Source organism: Entelurus aequoreus, linkage group LG10 (assembly GCF_033978785.1).
Source record: "Entelurus aequoreus isolate RoL-2023_Sb linkage group LG10, RoL_Eaeq_v1.1, whole genome shotgun sequence".
NCBI lineage: Eukaryota > Metazoa > Chordata > Actinopteri > Syngnathiformes > Syngnathidae > Entelurus > Entelurus aequoreus.
Genome location: NC_084740.1, coordinates 37,941,973 through 37,949,472, shown reverse-complemented (window position 1 = coordinate 37,949,472; position 7,500 = coordinate 37,941,973). Strand labels below are relative to the sequence as shown.

At 38.2% G+C, this 7,500-nt stretch overlaps 1 protein-coding gene across 1 annotated transcript in view; it reads left to right on the top strand.

Annotated features, from left to right (window-relative positions):
- Positions 1–7,500, top strand: part of LOC133658572 (mitochondrial import inner membrane translocase subunit TIM50-like) — a 63,395-nt gene that overhangs the window by 52,690 nt on the left and 3,205 nt on the right. The window lies entirely within an intron of this gene.

Below are 7,500 nucleotides of genomic sequence, written 5' to 3'. Positions count from 1 at the left end.
GAGAGAAAGTTCATATCGTATGTCGGCCATATTATTTGTTGTTGTTGTTTTTCTGTCGTTCTCATTCATGGTCAAGAGGTGAGGGATGCTCTGATCGACTGGTAGTGGCTTGAATAAGGAGGTCCCTTGAGTGGTGGACTCAAGTACGGGTAATTTAGGAGACTCTCCAAAATAACAAGCGGCACATAAGTCGTTCTTGTAGCATCCTGCTATTGTTGGCTGGCCCGCATCCCAGCGTCTGGATCAGACGTCTTATTGTTTGATGGCCATGGCGACGAGAAGCACAACAGTTGGATTAACCGCGACATGCTTTTGTGCTCCCCCTTCCGCTCAAACACAGCACATCTCTGAAGTAGGCCTGGTCGATACATCGATTTTATCGATAAATGCAAAAATGTTGTTGCAGCTAGGGTTGTCCCGATACCAATAATTTGGTAGCGGTACCAAAAGGTATATCGATACTTTTTGATACTTTTCCAAATAAAGGGAACTACGAAAAAGTGTAGATTTTGGCCTTATTTTAACAGAAAATCTTACAATAGAATAAACATATTTCCTATTGCACTCAAAGAACAATTTTAGAAGGTTTAAATATAAATTAAAGGGCATTAAACTCGTGTTTTTCTTGTTGCTCTCAAATTCAAAATTTACAATTTTCCATATTACATCTAGTCTGCCATAATCAAGGATTAGATTTGAATATAATAATAAAGCTTTATTAACATTATATTAAATGCTTCATAATTTATAGTTGCCAATCCTGGTCTGTGCTTTAAGAAAAATACAATTACTAGTAAGTACTAAAAACAAAACTATGAATAAATGTACACAGGTAAAACACACATTATTAAAGATAAAACACAAATTATTTAAATTTGTTACCAAATTCAGTCATTTTACTAGCAATGGTTGACGTTAGATGGGCAGTCCTAACTCCACTAATATTTGGCATCAAGTCAAGCAGTTGTGTGCACGTCTACGTATCTACATGTTATGTATCTACATGTGCACAGCAGGGGAGCTGGTTAACTTATGAGTGTACAGTATGTGTGTTAGTGAGAACGTCAACGTGTTGGCTGAGTGACGTCAGTGAGTGACTGGGCGAGTACAGAGAGAGAGGAGCACGTGCACTGCCCGGTAGAGTGATGAATGGGTCTGGTTGTGTCCTGCAAAACTAATAATAAAGCAACCGGATTGTCACAAATGGGCGGCCTCGAATTCTTGCCGGAAAGCAGATCTTAGCAGACCCATTGCTGGGTAAAGTGAACTGAAGGGAACGTCAGCCCTGTGCTCCTCTACGACAGTCTGCACCGGAGCCAAACAGCAGGACAGGTGCAACAACTCCATTATTACCTGTCACTCTTTAAACTCCTTGTGCAGATCTGAATGCTTATTATTTAAATGTTTACTTAAGTTAGATGCAAAGATGTTAATACTAATCGCCATGTTTGGCGAGGCGTGTTTTAAAGCAAGAATGGAAGCGCGGCGCTTCCTTGTTTAAAGCGTCACTTTTATTGTTAGTTATGAAGCCCAAATAGCTCCAAATTGTGCTTCACGCACCCTCTTTATTAACCAGTAGAATTGCTGTTTTTTGCCATTCTTCCCCACCAAGATGTTATTGCTTGTATGCACATAGTCGTTAGTTGCAGCCCTACTGCCAATCATCTTAGCCATTAAGGTATCAAAACAAACACTGTCGGAGAGTTTAAAGGCCACGCCAGAAGAGATGCAAAGTGAGCTCATACTTAACAAGGTGTTAACACGCTCCCTCACCTTTTTTTACTGCACATAAATGTGTCTGTTAAATAACGCTTTGTGGCCGGTTCGCTACATGCACGTTCAGGCCCTGCACCATCTACCCCTGCGACGTGCACAGCTGCACTCCAGCTGTGACGTTTGCCGCCATCCCGTTTTGCCCCGACATAAAAGTTAGTGTGGGAAAGTGGACCGGAGTGTCCGTGCTGCAGATGTCCGCCTTCCCTCCTTGGCTGTCGCGGCACTGAAGAGTCTCATGACCATTAACATTATAATGAAACTATCGTGAAGTTGGGCTGCGCAAAACAAATGAGTCAACAACAGTCTGTTTTACATTAGCATGTGATACCATTTCTAATAGATTACTTTAATATGGAAATATGTATTAGCATTATTGTCATTTTACTGAAGGACTCACGTACTGACGTTAGCACGATGCTGTACTGACGCTAGCATGACACTCCCTACTCATTCTCCACATCTGCCAACAAGTCCCCAGTCAGCAGTCCTTCCAGGACTTTCTATGTAGAACAGCAAAGCAGGTTGGAAGTTGTTGTTGTTGTTGTTTAAAAGGGAAGTGCAGCTTTTGGGGATTTTTGCCAAACATTTGCAATCCTTACAAGACACATATGTTTTTCTTTTAATTATACATTCTAACTTGTAAATAATTGTGGGATGGGAGTCGCTCTATTCCGCCTACAAAGCGCTCTAAAAACATCCAAACACCTCCATGATGTAAGTGTATATGTAATGTAACAGGCACATTCATAATAGCATTTAATATTTACGTACATTTTCTCATTTTAAGCTTTCGACGGCGTATCAATTTCAAAAAACGCTTTTTCCTTCGACATCCCTGATTACTACTCGTGCAGACTTCATGAGAGCCAACAAACATAATAAAACATCACTTACTGTACAATGTCTACTCTAGGGGTGTAACGGTACACAAAAATTTCGGTTCGGTACGTACCTCGGTTTAGAGGTCACGGTTCGGTTCATTTTCGGTACAGTAAGAAAACAACAAAATATACATTTTTGGGTTATTTATTTACCAAATTTGCAAAATCTTCCACCAAAAAATATTTTTGATATTGGAATATTTGATGTGAAGTAATGGGAACCTTGGATAGGTCAATAATTCATAATAACATTGATTTTGATTCAATATTATGTTTTGAGCAATGACGGTTTAAAAGAAAAAAAAACAGCTTTGTTTTATTAGTCAACATTGCAACTTTTTCTAAATTACATTTAACCTTTAAGCTTTTTTATTTCACTTGTGTTATGTTTTTGTTTATTTTAACAGTATTTTTAGAATGTGCCGTGGGCCTTTAAAACATTAGCTGTGGACCGCAAATGGCCTCCGGGGCACACTTTTGACACCCCTGCTATAGATAATAAAAACTTAAATGTGATAAATCTATGGATAAAATGCAGAGCCTGGCGACGCATGCGCGTTTATCATAACTCTCTCGCTCTCTCTGTCTCTGCCCCTCCCTCACCAATGCTGCTGCGCGCACAATTTGTTTTGTGTTTAACCACTTCTTAACCCTGAACGTACATTGAAAATACACGCAACCCTAACTCAAAATGCCGCACATTCGAGGCATTTAAGAAACTCCGCCCTGACTGCTCCGCAAAAGAGGACATGTCCGGTGAAAAGAGGACGTAGGGTCAGTCTATCCTGGCCCGTTAGCTGCTAGCATGCCGTGTGTTGTGCCTCGGTGTGCATTGTTTACACAACGTGTGTTACGCTACTTAATATGTCCGTGTGGAAACCCGTTCGGTACACCTCCGAACCGAACCGGAACCCCTGTACCGAAACGGTTCAATACAAATACACGTACCGTTACACCCCTAGTCTACTCTCATTTGGATGCCGACTGCTAGGATGTTCATATATTCCTGTTTAGATGAAGAATGACTCAAAATATTCGCAAATATTGGCTGTCAAAGTGTACCAACTTGTCGGAATACGTCCTCATCCTTCTACTATCAAGGTGAGAGGCATTATTTATGATCTAGGATACACTTTCCCGAGCTCCGAGGCAAGAAAGCGGCTCACCAGACGTCAATATAGCAGCAGCAAGCTAGTTAGCTCTCTGTGGTCGCGGCGCCGCTAAAAGTAGTTAGTCTGCGTTAGTGTTTAGAGTTACAAGATCACTAATACATGATGTAAGCAGACTTTTAATGGAGTTTATTTACGAGTTAAAATGCATTCAAAATACTCTCATAAGGATTGCAAAATTCCAGGAAAAAGTGCAGTTCCCCTTTAAAGCAGAACAAGAAAATGCCAAGCCCATTGATAATAATAATAATAATAAATAGTGTGGTTTCTTTCAAACTAAATTCAAGACAAGTAAATGACCTGTATTTCCGTGTCACTGGAAATACTAAAGTACTAATGCTATGCGTTTGTGCCTTGATGTTTTTTGCTTGTGCTGTTCAGGTTTTTAATAAGGATGTCCCGATCTGCGATACGGATATCGCTCCGATATCAGCCAAAAAAAGCAAGTATAGGGCTATATGGGCTTGCATGTAAAACATGCGATATAAGCAGCCATGTTTACTTGTGTAAAGCTGGCCAGTGTACATCTAAATGTCCTCCGATAAACACACAATTTCTTCTATTTTACTAAAGTCATTCACAAAAGGTAAACATGCTCGACTAGGCTACTAGGAGCTAGCAGCTAACACACAATGGCACAAAATATAGATAATAAGTGTGCTTAATTGAAGAGTATTTCAGTCTAAAACAGCACATTTGTCAATATAAACAAGTATCAAATAATTGTAGATGCAAGGCCGAGCCGGGTGAGGAAAATGTCCAGTAACAAACGTGTCCACATTGTTCAAATTACTGTGTCATGAGCTTGATTGAATTATTGTCGCCAAAAAAAACAATTACCACTCCACTTCAATTTATGAAACAGCGCAAGTTTATTTCAGACAGTTAATAATAAATAAGTTAATATTTTTCATACATACCATCCTTCTTTTTTGACATTGCACACTTCCAAATAATATAAGTGTGTGTAACCCTGCTGATATCGAATCAGATTAATATTGGTTTCAACCAGTTAGTGTTGTCCCGAAACCAATATTTTGGTACCGGTACTAAAATTATTTTGATACTTTTCGGTACTTTTCTAAATAAAGGGCCCCACAAAAAATTGCATTATTGGCTTTATTTTAACAAAAAAATCTTACGGTACATTAAAAATATGTTTCTTATTGCAATTTTGTCCTAAAATAAAATAGTGAACATACAAGACAACTTGTCTTTTATTAGTAAGTAAACAAACAAAGGCCCTTAATTTAGCTGCTGACATATGCAGTAACATATTGTGTCATTTATCATTCTATTATTTTGTCAACATTATTAAGGACAAGTGGTAGAAAATATAATATAATATTAATCTACTTGTTCATTTACTATTAATATCTGCTTACTTTCTCTTTCAACATGTTCGATCTACACTTCTGTTAAAATGTAATAATCCCTTATTCTTCTGTTGTTTGATACTTTACATTAGTTTTGGATGATAGTACAGATGTAGGTATCAATCCGATACCAAGTAGTTACAGGATCATACATTGGTCATATTCAAAGTCCTCATGTGTCCAGGGACATATTTCCTGACTTTATAAACATAATATAAATTCCAAAAAAAACGAAAGAAGATGTTGTGATGCTAAAAACGACGTAATTATAGTAGTATCGCTCCTATACTTGGTATCATTACAGTGGATGTCAGGTGTCGATCCACCAATGGCGTTTGTTTACATTTTGGCGCCGGTGAGCTACGGTGTGTAGTGAAGCATGTTTAGCTATTCCTCGTCCTGCAGGGAGTATACTTGTAAGAAACTTACTTTGTTTGTCGCCATGGAGGCGAGGATTAGTGATTTAGAAGTAGCTAAAACACTGTGGATGGATGTTAGCCGCTAGCTAGCTAGCCATGTCTTAAAGCACCTCTTCCTGAGGGCGTTTCAGTGTTATAACTTCACCTTTATCTTTAGTTTTTAAGCCAAAATGCGTCCGTTCTCCCTTTTCTGTCTACACACTGTGTCTGCTTGTAAGTACTCTGTGATTGTGCGCTGCCGAACATGCTCCTCTGCTCGTAAACCAGCATTGTCACGACGTGACTTCGACGCGGGCGCGGGGGGGTGGGGGACCGGTACTTTTCAGAGGCGGTATAGTACCGAAAATGATTCATTAGTATGGCGGTACTATTCTAATACCGGTATAGTGTACAACCCTACAAGCAACACTCAATGCTGCAATATCGGCGTCGTACTGTATCAGAAGTGACACAGATGTTTTGAAGTCATTCTAAAATATTTTTTTTTACAATTTTTAGGCACAAATGTAACACAAATGACCGGCGATTTTAATATCATTTTTTTGGGCTGACCGTAGCAATGATTTGATTTAATCAGGGTTGTTTTTGTTCTGTGGACGTGGACGTTATCTCGGACCATAAATCAGCTTCATCGCCCTCTTTAGACGTTAAGTAGGAGGTCAACTGTACACAATAGCCAGGTCAGCTTTTTGGTGGAAATCCCCTCCGCCGCACTCAAAAGTGTTTCTGCGCGCACGCCTTATTGGCCCTGCTTATGTTGGCCCGGGACCGTGCGAAGGGCCGATGAACAGTCCGACGCAACACAAGCCGTTTCCTGTTGTTGCGTGCGTCACATCACATGCATGTTGTCTCCATAAAAACACAACTTGTTTTCTTCACGCTGGGCAGCGGCTCACTCTTTTTTTAATAGTTTACTCCCTCCATTTTTCAGCCTTCTAATTCTATCGTTGGCTAATAGACTATGAGCTCGTTTAGAGATGCTACATGCTAACAACAGCTGTCACTCGTAGAAGTTTAATTGACTTTGGCTCTTGTGGTTATGGAAAAATGTTACATAACAAACTTTTTTTGATTGATGGATTACGTGCGACTTGGGCTTGATTAAACGGAACCTATTGTTATTTTTTTTTGCCTATTGGTACCTGTTTGGTGTATGTTGGATCTGCATGAGTCCCGAAAATGTGACGTCAAACTACGGAGGCATTGCGGAGATATTTATGAAATAATCTTGCCTTCCTTCATACCACAGATGGGATAATGGCTCTTTGACGGGAGTCGTATCTTGATCATAAGACTGGCTCGTTATTTTAGTTTTTTGTGTTTACTTTTTATTTTTAAAGTTTAAAAGATGTGCAGTAAATGTATATTTTTCTGTTAAAGTGGAAAGAACAAATACATTCACTTGGAAAAGATAAACTACCTTACTGACAAATATTATTTCCAGGTTTTTGCGGACCATATAAAATGATGTGGCAGATCTGAGTTATATATGAATAATACATTTCAGGGTTTATTTGCAAATAACAATATATAATTAATAAATATCAGTGTTTATCTGTAAATAACAATATATAATTATAAATGTCTGTGTTTATCTGTAAATAACATTATATAAATAATACATGTCTGTGTTTATCTGTTAATAACAATATATAAATAATAAATGTCGATGTTTATGTGTAAATAACAATATATAAATAATAAATGTCAGTGTTTATCTGTGAATAACAATATATAAATAATAAATGTCAGTGTTTATCTGTAAATAATAATATATAAATAATAAATGTCTGTGATTATCTGTAAATAACAATATATGAATAATACATGTCTGTGTTTATCTGTGAATAACAATATATAACTAATAAATGTCAGTGTT